Source organism: Callithrix jacchus, chromosome 4 (genome assembly GCF_049354715.1).
Source record: "Callithrix jacchus isolate 240 chromosome 4, calJac240_pri, whole genome shotgun sequence".
Classification (NCBI taxonomy): Eukaryota; Metazoa; Chordata; class Mammalia; order Primates; family Cebidae; genus Callithrix; species Callithrix jacchus.
Window position 1 is genome coordinate 169,910,000 of NC_133505.1, and position 14,367 is coordinate 169,924,366.

General features: G+C 48.2%; 1 long non-coding RNA gene across 1 annotated transcript; it reads right to left on the minus strand.

Annotated features, from left to right (window-relative positions):
• Positions 1–4,406: 4,406 nt before the first annotated feature.
• On the minus strand, positions 4,407–10,697 carry LOC144582241 (uncharacterized). Its single transcript, XR_013534673.1, has 2 exons — positions 6,130–10,697; positions 4,407–4,954 (listed from the first exon to the last, which is right to left on the minus strand). It is a non-coding gene; the product is annotated as an uncharacterized LOC144582241 (long non-coding RNA).
• Between the last annotated feature and the right edge of the window lie 3,670 nt (positions 10,698–14,367).

Consider the following 14,367-nt stretch of genomic DNA (forward strand, 5'->3'; position numbering starts at 1 on the left):
ATCAGCTGGGTACAGTGGCTCACGCCTGTAATCCCAGCACTTTGGGAGGCTGAGACGGGTGGATCACCTGAGGTCAGGAGCTTGAGAGCAGCCTGAACAACAGGGTGAAACCCCATCTCTACTAAAAATACAAAAATTTAGCTGGGCATGGTAGCACGTGCCTGTAATCTCAGCTACTTAGGAGACTGAGGCAGGAGAATAGCTTGAAACCAGTGGGTGGAAGTTGCAGTGAGCTGAAATTGCACCACTGCACTCCAGCCTGACAACTCCTTCTCAAAAAAAAAAGATAACCACACACACACACACACACACACACACACACACACCGCACACACACTAAGTTGAGGCCAGGAGTCCAGAATTCTGATCCTGACTCAGGCAGAGCTCCCTTGGGAGATCTGAGGCCAAATGCTTGCTTCTCTGAACCCTGAGTTCTCAAGCCAGAAACTTGGATTGGACCAGGAGCTTCCTAAGGTCTCAGGTAGTTCTGAAATGTTATAAAGAGACTGTCCGCCACCCAAGACAAGAGTGCATAGTGTTACTTGCCTAGAATGTCGTGGAGCCCCTTTTCCAAGCGTGGGTATAGTTCCTTAAATGTCTTTTTTAGCAAAAGGAAAAATGGATTGAAAAACACAAGACAGCCGTCTACATCTGATTCCCCACCAGGGACAGAGTTCAAATAACGATGAGGAGAAAAAATATGAATGGATTCAAAGCTTACAAATAAAAGAGCCAAAGAAGTCACCTTAGATCTCAAAACGTCCTTCACAGCATGTGCCATAAAAAGGCCGGAACGGACGAGAGGTGAGACTAGACATGACGTCACTCTGCGTTTAGAGAGGAGCATGGCACACAGAGGCTGGCGCTATTTCGGTTTGCACGTGGAGGGACATCCTGTCACGGGATGTTATATTCTGTATGGGCACCTCCAAGTGCAGGAACCAGAAGGACTCCCGATGGGGTGACAAAGGATGGAAAGCCAAGAACCAGCACAGGGGCTGACATATGAGCAGGGTGAGCCCCGAGCCTGGCACCTCAGAGGGAAGCGTGCAGCCGATGTTGGCTGAATAAGTAACTCAGAATGAACAGTGGGCAGGAGCAATGCCAGGTGAGGAAATGTTTAATTTCTGAAATGTGAATATGTATATGTCCAGGGTGAGATCGGCCCGGTCAATAGATACACATGAGTCACTGGGGAACTGTAAGGTCAACTCCTGGACCAAGATTCTGAGCAAAACATTTTACATAAAAGTAAATGTACACAGAATATCACAAACAGAAAGTGTACACTGGTTACTGGGAATAGCGAGACGATTTGCCAGAAGGATTACCAAGAGCACAATCAAAAACCATTCCATTTCCACGTGGTGGGAATAACCCTTCTCAAATCCAGTCCAGAGCTGCCTCATGGTCCCTCCTGTTTCTGCAGAGGTCTGTGCGTGTCTCTGGAGTTGACCATCTGTGTGGTCAGGCCACGGCGATGAACAAGGAGGCGTTGGTAACCTCAAGAGCTCCTTCCTGACCTTGCAACTCTAGCATTTGAGGAAGGCAGTCATTTAAAATGAACAACAAGGCTTAGGTTTGGGAAAATTTGATCATTCTGTTAGTCTGTCAGCAAACTTCTTGAGCTTCTAAGGTGGACAAAATACTGAATTAATGAGGGGGTTGAAAAAAGAAAAGGCATGTTCTTTTGAAGCTCAATTCACAATAAATTAGTAACTAATAAGTGTTAAAATAACAAACCAAGAGATGTACAGAACTGACTTGCAAACATGATTAATGCTTATCGGACATTCTGCTGTGCCCAGCATGAGTTCAAACACAGTGGAAGAGTATTCCTTGGGAAGGAGTTTGGAAGGCTGGGGTGGAAGCAGGCCTTTGGCACACCCTGCAAGACCAGATGTCCTGTGTGTGATCTTCTCTAACCCCAGAAGCCCTGGAAGCAAGATAAGTAGATCATTCCTGGTTTGCAGGTGAGGAAACAGCCTCCGCGAAGTCAGTGACTTGCTCGAATCACAGCCAGTGAGCGAAGGGGCACAGATTCAAATCCAGACTGGCTTCCCAGTGCAAGCCCCTCCCACCAGTCTCCATGCCGCACCATGCACCTGAGTGATGGGGTCAGCTAGAAATCGATTTTAGAATGTGTCAGCTGTGGACACGGTCAATGAGAAAGTGAGAGATGCAACCTGAGAGCCCTTCCCACAGGAGGATAGTTCCAAGTGCAGCACTTTGGGGAGCTCTGCCCATGGACTGCGAGTTCACTGGCAGATTAGCCCTGATTTGTTTTTATTTTAACTTTTAAAAATGTGACAAATAATCATTGTACATATTCATGGGGGTACACAGTGGTGTTTCAATACCTCTCATGCATAGTGATCAGATCAGGGTAATTAGCATATACCTCATCTCAAACATTTATCATTTCTTTGTGTTGAGAGCAGTCAGTAGTCTCCTTCAGCTGTTTGCAAGCACATCATATACTACTGCTAATTCTAGCCATCCTGCAGTGAGCGCTAGGGCTGGTCTTTATGGGAGCTTGGCACCGCCTTTCACAGGGCTTCCTTTGACTGCAATGTCCTCCAGCAAGATCTGCCCGAGGACCCAGGGAAAGCCGGGTGGGAAATACTGCAGGTGCCTGGGTCACACTGGGTGTGAACAGGGAAGATGGCACATCCTGGGTGGGTTCCACCTAGTTCACTTTCCAGAGATTCTGCCTGTAACGCAGAGACTGGGATCCCCAAAGCAGACATCTTTAAAGGCTTTCTTTACACTTTGTTCACTTGGGACTAAAACCCAAGTTGTCAGAACCCAAGGCTGCTTGCCTGGTATTCCTTCTCCCAAGAGAGGGAAAACCTGAGGCTCCTGGTAGACTTGCTTTCCTCTCTCTGGCTCCATGTTGGTTTCCATTGCCATTTCTCCCTTCCCATGGAGAACAGGGCAGCATGGGTTATTAGTTCCAGAGATGAAAATTTGATCTTCTCCCAGTGGGAACTTGCTGCAGGCATAGGGTTGAACTGAAGTCAATCCCAAATGTGAAGGTCATGTTTAAGAGCCTTGAAGGTTCGGATAACACTTATAATATTTCCACATTGTAACCTCAAGTTCTAGAAGTAAAAGATGGGTCAAAATGCAGCTCTTCAGTATTATGGTTCCCGGGGGACCCACCACTTTGGGCCCTCGAGCCTTTCAGAGGCCTTGACTCAACAGCCCTAACCTGGCCCAGAGTGCCAGGTCTGATGGTCAGCCTCAACTATATGTCACAATGTGACATGAGAAAAGCCACTTAGACTCTCTGTGCCTCAGTTCCAGATCTAAAATCTGGAAATTCTATGACCCAACCTCCAGAGCTCTGGCTACAATGCTTTCAATAGGACATTCTGCATTAAAAATGGACATGGGTAATTAAACCTCATTACATATGTGTAGAATGAATGAATGAATGAATGAATGAATGAATGCCAGTCAGGCCTCCAAAAACCATTCCCTTTCCTTGAAAACTTTGAAAGAACAATCAAAGGCAAAGTTCAGCAACAAAACACTGGAGACTTTGATTTGCTGTCACTGAACAAGTCAAAAAATCTTAGTGGGAGACACTTGAACATTTTAAGTATCATCTTGTGGTAATAATGACCTCTCATGCATATTTATGTACTTAGCTTTATAATAACCACTTGAAAGAGTAGGTTTCTCCCCCGTAGGGAATGAAGCTATGTGAAGTGTAACAAAATATTTCAAGTTCAAAGGTCCAAATATGTAAGATGTAAAACGCTGGAATTCCTTCCTCAAGTAGAAAGCACCTTGGTGCTCAAGCCAGCGCAAGGACATGTTGATTCGGGGAGGGTCTGGACCCTCAACTAAGCCTGGAGTGTCCTCGAATGCATGTCTCCCGTGCACACAGCGCTCTTCCTAAGGATCACCGGCCGGCCTTACTGATGTGTGTGCACTTAGTCTGAGTCAAGACAGGTGAGGCTTCGAGGGGAGAAAGCTGGTTCTTAGTGAGGTGTTCTACAGAGAATTCCAGACAGCTCCACTGCCAGAGCAGCTCTGCAAAACCCTTGTGTTACAGTTACCCAGTGTCATTCATTACCCTCTCAAAGTAAAATCATATGACCCCATTTCCTCAGTAAGTTAATTATTTTATTCCTTTGTATGAGGCAAAAACACTATTTTTATTGTTAATTAATATACTAAAATTAGGTTATACCATTCTGGACATGTGAAATTGAGTTTAGTACTTTCAAATATATATTTTTAAAGGCAGCTAAAAATAAATGGCTTAGACCCCCTTTCTCTTTCCAACTGAGCATAAATTTCCTTCCTGTGAAACTCCATCTCTTCCTGCTGTTGTAAATGACATAATGCCATTTATTTTTCAAAGGGACAAGAAATCATAATGAGACCTTCAGTTCACATTTCAAAATTCATATATTTAATAGTTGAGGAAAAAACAAAAAATACAACAAAAGAAAATCATCCATAGGTTTCAGGAGCAAAATCATTAAATGGAAAAGCGAAAAGAATTCTTTATTTTCGGACCACTCTTAAGCACTTAAGACCTTCCTTCTTTTCCCCTTGATCAAAGTGAAGATATGATAGGAAATTCAGAAGTTTTTCTTCTTGAAGAAAAGCAGAGATAACATGTCCATCCTAGAGAAACACAGACGAATGACTCATCTGACCGTGGACACAAAATGACTTCTTGATTCTCTTCGTTATTTCTGCTGTAATGAAATTCCACCTGATACATCTAGCCACGGCACACTGATAATTACTTTTCTATTTATTCAGTAGCTCTGCAAGTGGAAAGCAGTCGATTGCCAGGGAATTCTTTGACTCCTATGCTGAGTAGATGGCATTCCGATCCCGGGTGGCTGAAGACAGCCAAGGCCTAACTTGATCTCATTGCCAGGTCAAATTAGCACCCAGCGGGCCCTGAGGGAGTTTTTTCCCTTCGCTGCAAAAGAACAATAGTTCTTAGAAGTCAGTACACTGATCCTCCGCCTTCCCTCCCTGTTTGATCAGCCCCTACTTCTTTTCCCCTGATGACGACAGGAAGGACTAAATGTAGAGTTACAGGGCAGGGAGAGGGGCTTTATGCTAGATCCAATGGTAAGGTCTTAGCCTTTCAATCCATGATGCAAGATGCACTTTTAAAAATGTGCTGGGCCAGGCGCGGTGGCTCACGCCTGTAATCCCAGCACTTTGGGAGGCGGAGGCGGAGGCGGGTGGATCAAGACGTCAAGAGATAGAGACCATCTTGGTCAACATGGTGAAACCCTGTCTCTACTAAAAATAAAAATACAAAAAAGTAGCTGGGCATGGTGGTGTGTGCCTGTAGTCCCAATTACTCGGGAGGTTGAGGCAGGAGAATTGGTTGAACCCAGGAGGCGGAGGTTGCGGTGACCCGAGATGGCGCCATTGCACTCCAGCCTGGGTGACAAGAGTGAAACTCCGTCTCAAAAAAAAAAAAAAAAAAGAAGTGCTGTGTCGGCCGGGTGTGGTGGCCCACGCCTGTAATCCCAGCACTTTGGGAGGCCGAGGTGGGTGGATCACGAGGTCAGGAGTCCGAGAGCAGCTGACCAACATGGTGAAACCCTGTCTTTACTAAAATACAAACATTAGTCGGGCGTGGTGGCCCAGCCTGTAGTTCCAGCTCCTCAGGAGGCTGAGGCAGGAGAATCGCTTGAATCCGGGAGGCAGAGGTTGCAGTGAGCCGAGATCGCGCCACTACACTCGAGCTGCCAGACAGAGCAAGACTCTGTCTCAAAACAAACAAACAAAGTGCTGTGTCTCTCAGAGATGAACAAAAGCGAGAGCTCACATCTAAATAAGTAGGAGGTTTCCAAGTCAGCCATATGGCTTTATTCCTTTGCCCCAGGTTTTCATCAGGCAAATGTGTGAATCTGTGGCCACATTAATAGGAGCCTGACGGGCTTCTTCACTCCGGGGTCATTTGGTGGTCAGCTCCAAGGAAAACAGAAGCAGAGATAAGACTTATCTTTGCAACCCCCTCGGGGTTTTCCAGGAACTGGAGAAGCAGCAGCAAATGCCACGGAGGTCCAGCCAGAGGTAGTTACTTAAGCAAAGAGAAAGGAGCACGAATCTGATGACAATGAAAGATTGACTCACATTGCTCTTCCCTCTAACAGGGTGAGGTCTCTCGGGCATGCGTCTCTCACTACAGAGTTGAAAGTAAGACCGTCTCCATGTCAGTCTTCTCTCATCTTGCCTGCTTTTTCTGTTGTGTCAATTTGGTTTCCAGGATGGTTGCAAGACATCTGGTCTTTCTCCAGAAGACTGAAGTAAGCCCTGAGAAGAGGGGCAGGGAAAGGACAGCAGGGAAAGGACAGCAGGGAAAGGACAGCAGGGAAAGGTCAGCAGGGAAAGGACAGCAGGGAAAGGACAGCAGGGAAAGGTAAGCTAGCAAGGAACACTCGACTTCCCACTCCCACCTTTTGGCCAGACTCACTCCTTTATTGGAGTCTTCGAGCCCACCAAGTGACTGCTTTATACAAGTGACAGGCTGAGCATGCAGGGACCCCTGATGGAAGCCTAGAAGCTCAGGGGTGCTCTCACCCTGGCCATCTGGGGCCTGCCTTGGTCCAGCTGTGCCCCTCTCCAAGCCTTCTGGAGCTCGCCCGGCCTCTGAGCCCTGGCCACTGCCCTTCCCCTGTGTGGCGGTGGCTTCCCCACCACTCACTCACCCAAGGCCTCCATTCCCTCCAGCCTGCAGTGATGCCCTTGCTCCTCTGCCTTGAGAAAGGCCTGCTCTGCCATCATTCCTAGAGTGTGTCTGGTCTTCTGCAGGACCTGGTATGACACCCGGTAACCATAACCTCAGCAAGGGAAAGGGGGGCCAGGGTACTCGTTCTCTCTCTAAGCTCCCTGCCACCAGATGCCAAGCTCTCACCCCATCCCGCTGCTCTGTGGATTCCCTTTCTATTTCCTTCCACTTCCTGCATGGTGGGACCTTCCTGTCCTCTTTCTTTCCTCTTCCTAGCCCTCCTGACCCCTGCTGTAGCCCTGAATCCCACCCAGTTCTGCAATGAGCGGGGTTTTTAGGGTGTCCACTGAAGCCTCTAAGTGATGGGACATGTCCATCGGACTTTCCAAGACTCCCTTCCCAGGGGCTGACTCCTCATCCGTCTCCCCTTCTCTCCTGACTTGGTGGTATTAGCCATTCTCCCCATCCTCGACCCTGTCCATGTGGACAGACACCATCTCTTTATGGGAATGTTACTTTTGCCAGAGCTACGATTAGACTCTCTCTCCTTTTTTCCCCTCCTGGTGCGATAGTCAATTATGCATCAGAGTCTATTAATCTTATAAACAGTTATGGAGCTGAAGAGGCTGAATCGAACAGCTGAGGCTTTCAAGAAGTTGGAGTACCAGGGCCATTATTATAATGAAGTTCTGTGATGTATAATCATGTCTCTGGGTGACCGGGCACAATTCTTCAAGTCTGAGAAATTGTAAATGATGTGAATTTTTTATAAAGTTTACAAAGCAGCCTCTTCAAAGCTTGTGCTCATGGCTATGACCCCAGGTCCCCTCTCTGGGGAGAGCACCTCCCTAAGTCCCATCAGCCAGTCTGTGGCACCTTCAGCCCTGATGGGCTGGCAAATTCCATGGTCTACAAGGCACTTCCTCCTCCTCCTGTCCTGCCCACACAGGGACCGGGAAAGAGGACAGCTGGGCTGCAGAAGAAGGATGTGATGCTGTCCTCTTCTACTGAGACCTGTTTGCTTGTCTATCTCTTAAATTTGGTTCAGTAGCATAAAAATAAAGGGAATTTATCTTTCTCCCCAGATGCAACCAACAGATGCTGGGGAGCAGAGACCTTGCATAGTCAATAAAAGATAAGTTATAAAATCTATAAAACTGCTGAAAGAAATCAGAATTTCAGCAAATTCTGGTTTTTTTTCAGGCTGCTCCTTTTGATCAACAATGGTGAGAAGGGGGAAAAGCTAGTCATGCATAAACTTCCATCTGTTATTACAGCGTGCAGTGAATGTGGTTAGAAGAGGAACAGAGGACAGAGTGATATTTGAGCTGTGATACTGACAGAGTAGAAATGGAGAATGGTGCCAGTGATGAAGACAAAGCTGTCATAATCAATTAGCATTTAACTTTTTGTAAAGATCTTGGAGGCGATGGCTTCTTTAGATTTTAATGTGCATCTTCAAAGTAATTTTGTAAGCTATTTAAATGATGCTCCCTTTTTACAACTCTACATAATTTGATTACACAAACCATCCTGCAATCCTTGGATATGCAAATGCAACATCAAAATGATTTTTTCCCATATTTTGATAGAATTTGATGCTTGTTGCAGTGATAAGAAGTGACACAAATTGCAGCAAGGCATCAGTAACTCATTCATCGGGCACACTTTGGACATTCCGATTTTAAATGTCTGCTTCTTGAGAATCACCCTTAAGAATAACAATTTAGAAACCAAAGACAGGGCAGCAACTGGTGTTTGGAGAAAATTGCCTTAGATTCTGATCCCACAGCCACCAAGATGCTGAGCTTGTGAATGAGTCTCTCAGAGCCTCAGTTTCCCCACCTGTAAAATGAGACTAATAAGGGGTAGATCACAGAAGAGTAGTGAGAGTGAGCAGTTAGAGTGAAAACACCTGGCACTCATATAGCCCCAGCAGCTGCCATTACTTTACCACTACTACCATGTGTACAACCACTAATACAAATCTGGGTTATTTCTTTGGCAAAATTAGGTTTCAAACAAGTATCACGTGGTGTAGCGATGCTGAGATTATGCCAGTGGCTGAGCTCTTGGGTGATCTGAGAGGAAGGGACAATCATGAAGCTTTTTTGAGGAGTCTTCATTGGGGGGGGGGTCCCAGCCTCCAGTGGCCAACCTCCCATTCACCCATTCCTTCTGCATTTCCTCTCCTTCAGTGGATCAGATAATGTGCTAAGTGCCGAGGATGGAAATGTGTACAGTAGCAGGCATACTCCTTGACCTCTAGGTTCATAGTCTAACCAGGGTGGACATACAATTACATTATCGTAAATAAGCACCAAATGGGTGCAGACCAATCAAATTCCACAGCTGGCAGGGCGAGGACATCTAGTCTGCCTGGGGCAGTCACAGTAAACCTCACAGGGGAGGCGATGTTTGCACTGAGGCATAAAATGAGAGTCAGATCCCTAGGCAGAGCGCCTGGAGAAGCGCGCTCCCGTCCAAGCAGGGCTGGAGGCAGGGGCGGTTTGACCACAGGACATTTGGCATTGTCTACAGACATTTTTGATTGTCCTGACTTGGGGGTGCTACTCTAGAGAGTTGAGGCCAGTCAGGGACGCAGCAACAATGCCCAGGACAGCCCCTGCAGGAGAAGAATCACCCACCCCCAGTGTCAATGGTGCCCAGATGGAGACAAGCTGAGTTACAGGAGCAGTGCGTGCAGAGCGGCAGGTCCCAGAGTGCACGGGGCGTCCCAGGGACTCAGTGTGGCCCCCAGTCCTTCCGGTGAAGGGAGGGGAGGCTGTGCACATGGTAAGGTCAAACCTTGGAGGATCTGGAGGCCATCAGGAGGGAGGGTTTTGTCCTGTTTCTCCTTAAACTTCCCCTAAAGGAGCCCCATTGTTAGAGAAAACTAAACTCGTCCCCCTTAAGGGGTAGCAATAACGGGAAGAGCCAAAGTTCATGTAGTATCCTAGATTCAAGGAAATTTTGCTTCCTTTCGTAATTAAAATGAAAAATAATGGTGTCTTTTTCCACTAGAACTTTAAATAAGATCAGTCCTTCAGGAAGAGAAGCGCTCATGAGGAACGCAGGATGAGATACGTGAACAGGAGAGGCCTAAAGGGTTTGGAGCAAGGGACTGGCGTGAGCCGATGTGTGGGTTTGTGTCCTTCTTCCCACAGGTGGTACCAGAGTGGGCCAGCTCAGCAGAGCTGACGAAACCCACGTCCCCACAAGACTAAGTCGTGGTCGGGCGCCTTTGAGATCCGTGGTCGCAGCTCTACTTTTGAGCTGATCTCCAGCAGCTGTGGGATCAGAGGAGTGGGTGCATTACTAGAAAGAACACTGGGCCGGGCTTGGTGGCTCACACCTGTAATCCCAGCACTTTGGCAGGCTGAGGCGGGAGAATCACCTGAGATTGGAAGTTCGAGACCAGCCTGACCAACATGGAGAAACTAAAAATACAAAATTAGGTGGGCATGATGGCACATGCCTGTAATCCTACTTGGGAGGCGGAGGCAGGAGAATCACTTGGAGCCTGGAGGTGGAGGTTGTGGTAAGCTGAGATCGAGCCATTGCCCTCCAGCCTCGGCAAAAAGAGCAAAATTCCATTTCAAAAAAAAAAAAGAAAAATGAGGAAAGAACTCTGTACTGAGATGCCAGCAGCTCTAAAGACCTGGGTGTGAAGAACCCCGAGGCCTCTGGTTCTAAGCCTTTCTGGTAACTGTTCACGTGACAGTGTCAACTGGGAGTTGACAGAGTCCTGGCTGGCCCCTGCCCACCAACAGCACAGTTCTGGGCTGGAAGGAGGCCCGGTCGAATTTAACAGCAGTGAGTTTGATTTTCCACTTGCTCAAGTTCATTCCTTTGAGTCTTGAGAGGTGTTTGGGCCTTCAAGAATCCCTGACGATACAAACCTCCCAAATCCCTCATCAGGCAACATTTTAGGCTTCAGAGAATCCTTTAATATGGATTAACAAGAATGAACCTAGAACAGAGGAGAGAAGGCAGTTTGCTTTACAAAAGCACAAATACCATGAGTATCTCTGCAGATATCTTTGTTTACCTATTTATTTAGGTAAGGCTCTTTCTCTGGGTTTTGAAAGCATTTTACTTTATGAGAAGCAGATCTTTTTACCTGCCCACAGGGCTCCAGGGTGGAGCAGGAGGCATGGAAGAGAGAAGAGTCATGGAACCACGTGCCTGTCTGTGTTCCTCCTTCCCAGCGGGCGTCACAGGTTCAGAAATGTCCTCCTTGCTGGCCACGTAACAGTGACAAAGTTCTTCACTCTTTCCAGCCTTGTTCCTCAACTGTATATCCAGAAGTGAAAGCAGTGACCTGCACAGCTCCTTCAGCTCTAAATTTCTCAGACTGTTAAGAGGCAGGCTAGTGGCTGAGAACTGGCTCTATGGTAAAAACTGGGAGCTGGGCCCCAGAGGTTCACCCAGAATTGTCACTGTGGTCAGCAAAAGCAAGGCTGATGCAGCAGCAACATTAGACTCAGGGCTGCTCCCTGGGCATCTCTGGTGAAAGAGCTGCCACTGCTCAGTAAATATGTGCCCACAGCACTGGCGATGAAGAGGAGGGAGGGCCCCACACTGAAAGTCACAGCATTGCGGGAGGCTGAGGCAGGGGGATCACTTGAACCTGGAAGGGAGAGGTTGCAGATTGCGTCACAGCACTCCAGCCTGGCCACAGAGCAAGACTTTGTCTAGAAAGAAGAAAGGAGGGGAGGGGAGGGGAGGGGAGGGGAAGGGGGGAGGGGAGGGGAGGAAAATTATAGCATTGAAGAAAGAAACCTAGAGCGTGTGGTATGGGCGTGGATGGAGTCCCAGGAGGAACAAGGAGGAGAAGAATGGGGCCCCAGGTGGCTTGAGAAGATGGCCTCTTTACATTGGGGTTGCCCCTCATGCTCACAACCATTCTGTCCCCAGGAGAGTTATGTAAAATGTGTTTTTCTCTTTTCACCCATGTGTTGCTGTGGTTATTTTCAAGTAAGCAATGCCTGATCACATCAGGGCAGTTTTCAAGGGCAGCACACACAGGCTGAGTGCGTGATTGTCTGTCCTCTGTGTGTGATGAGCGCATCCAGCATTGATCCTTTAATTGGATCTGCTGGTAAGTTTGTCCTACACACCCCAACCTCAGAACAGCCCTGGATGGATAAGCACTTTGGGCTTTCAGCAGAAGGAAGCTGGATTCCCGGTCCCTACGAGCTGGCCCTGGAGCTGGCCCCAAGTGGATGTGTGCACTGCTGGTTGCTGAGCCGCCCCTGGGTTCTGGGGAATCCAACTGAACTGATGCCAGAGAGATTCAGGTCAGATGCATATTGACTGACTTTTGATCTTTTTTTTTGAGATGGAATCTCTCTCTGTCACCAAGGCGGGAGTGCAGTGGCACAATCTCTGCTCATTGCAACCTCCACCTCCCAGGTTCAAGCAATTCTCCTGCCTCAGCCCCCCAAGTAGCTAGGATTATAGGTGTACACCACCACACCCAGCTAATTTTTGTATTTTTAGTAGAGACAGGGTTTCACTATGTTTGCCAGGCTGGTCTCGAACTCCTGACCTCAGGAGATCCACCTGCCTCAGCCTCCCTAAGTGCTGGGATTACAGGTGTAAGCCACTGTGCCTGGCCACTTTTAATCATTTTTAAGCATTAACAACTTGGATTTGTTGTATATGAAATATTCATAAATTGGCTTAATTTCACATTTTTATTGATTGATTCAGAGAAAGCTGTATCTCAGCAATACCAGTTATACTTCCCATTAAAAAGATATTTTTCTGATAATGATCTTTGCCAAGCTACCAGACTGCATCTCATTCTACAGACTGTTACCCCAGCAGCTCCTGAGAACAAAGCCCACGGAGCCCCCCATAGCACAGCCCGGCCAGCTCAGGCCCCTCCCAGTGGGGGTAACTCAGCTTTAGTCCCCCTCACGGAGCCAGAGCCTTAATGGGGACCTCTGGGTCCTGGGGGCAGTCTCAGGCTCCTGCCAGCCGCCATACCTGGGATCCGAGGCCCACAGGCTTCTCCTGGCAGCGCACTGTGTATACCACACTAAGGCTGTTAGACTCCGTACCACCTGCGAGGCCCTGTTCTAGGGACTCTTGCGGGATTGTCTCTTTCACTCTCCGAGGGGCTCTATGAGGAAGGCACCATCATTTCCAGCTGAAGATGTGGAGGCACCAAATAAGAGACCTGCGGGAGGGACCCCGGCTGAGCAAGTTTTCAAGTCAGGCAGTCTTGCTCTCAGCACAGGTTCTGGGCCGCCATGCCAACAGTGCCCCACGTGTGGTCTGGGGACCCTAGGCATTGCCCTTTCAGAGGGTCTCCAAGGTAAAACTCCTGGTAAGTCACACTGAGATGTCACTTGCCACTTCCACTTAATATTCTCTGGGGTAGCCTGGTGCCAGCTGCTGAAGGAATGGTCACATCATCACTCCAACGACTAATGGAGTGTGTGCTTGTGTGTTCTTGTGTCTTTAAAATGTCTCAGTCTGAATTTCCAATGAGGTGAATATTGATAGATACAGGCCACCACCTTGGCGTCCTGAATAAATTTTTAGAGTACAAAGAGGTCCCTCGACAGAGGTCTGGAAGCTGCGGCTCTGTGCTGTGCACCTCCAGACCTGCTCCTGCGCTGGCCTTCCTGCCTGCAGGCCCAGCAGCCTGAAGCCCAGTTCCCTTTCCCAGGCCCTCCCTGAAGCCCTGTGCCCTTGGGCCACCTCCTTCCCACCTAACTCCTGAGAGCGCTGTCCTAGACCCCAGTTGGGGTGATGTCACCAGCTTCCAAATATGTCCAAAGTATCCATGTCTATGCCAGGCTGGTCAGTCCTGAGCTGATCACACTCTCTCTCTTAGGAATCTGAAACTTGAATGGGAAGAGAGCCTGGACATCCCTGGAGGGGCAGCATGGTAACGGTGGCGTCACAGCAAGCAGCAGAATCTCGCTAGCTCATATCTAACTCTGGCGTCCCTGTTGGTTCCTGAGTGGACTGTTCAGCTCTGCTGTGAATTCTCTGAGCTACCCAGTTAGCTTCACACATCCTTGTATCACTGAAGGTTGCTCAGGGGGAAAAAAAGGGAGGGAAGCTTAACTAATAGGAAAAATTTAGTAGACCTTCCCATTCTTTCTCCTTATTAATTTACTGTTGGACCCTGTCACCTGCCACATCCCTCATCTCCTGCCTGGAATCACCATAGTGTCTCTGTCACTGGCACCACCCACATAGCCACCAGTCCCACACCAGCCTCGAGGCACATCAGGCCTGCCCGCCCCAGTGTGGTGTGCTTCCTCCTCCTCGTGCACTGGGCCTCCGGCATGAGTGTTAGGATGAGAGGAGGGCTTCAGCATGACTGACCTACGAGGCCCTTAGAATAATGTATTCATTTGGCTCAACCTCCCACTGAGAAAACTGAGCACCTCCTTCCCCGGAGCAGCGCAAATGATGCACAAATCCTCCTCTAGAAATAAGCTGGCTCTTAAGCAGCAAGAGAAGATTTCGTTTGTTTGTTTTTGAGACAGTTTCTCTCTTGTTGCTCTGGCTGGAGTGCAATAGCACCATCTCGGCTAACCGCAAACTCCGCCTCCTGGGTTCAAGTGATTCTCCTGCCTCAGCCTCCGGGAGTAGCTGGGATTAACAGGCACCTG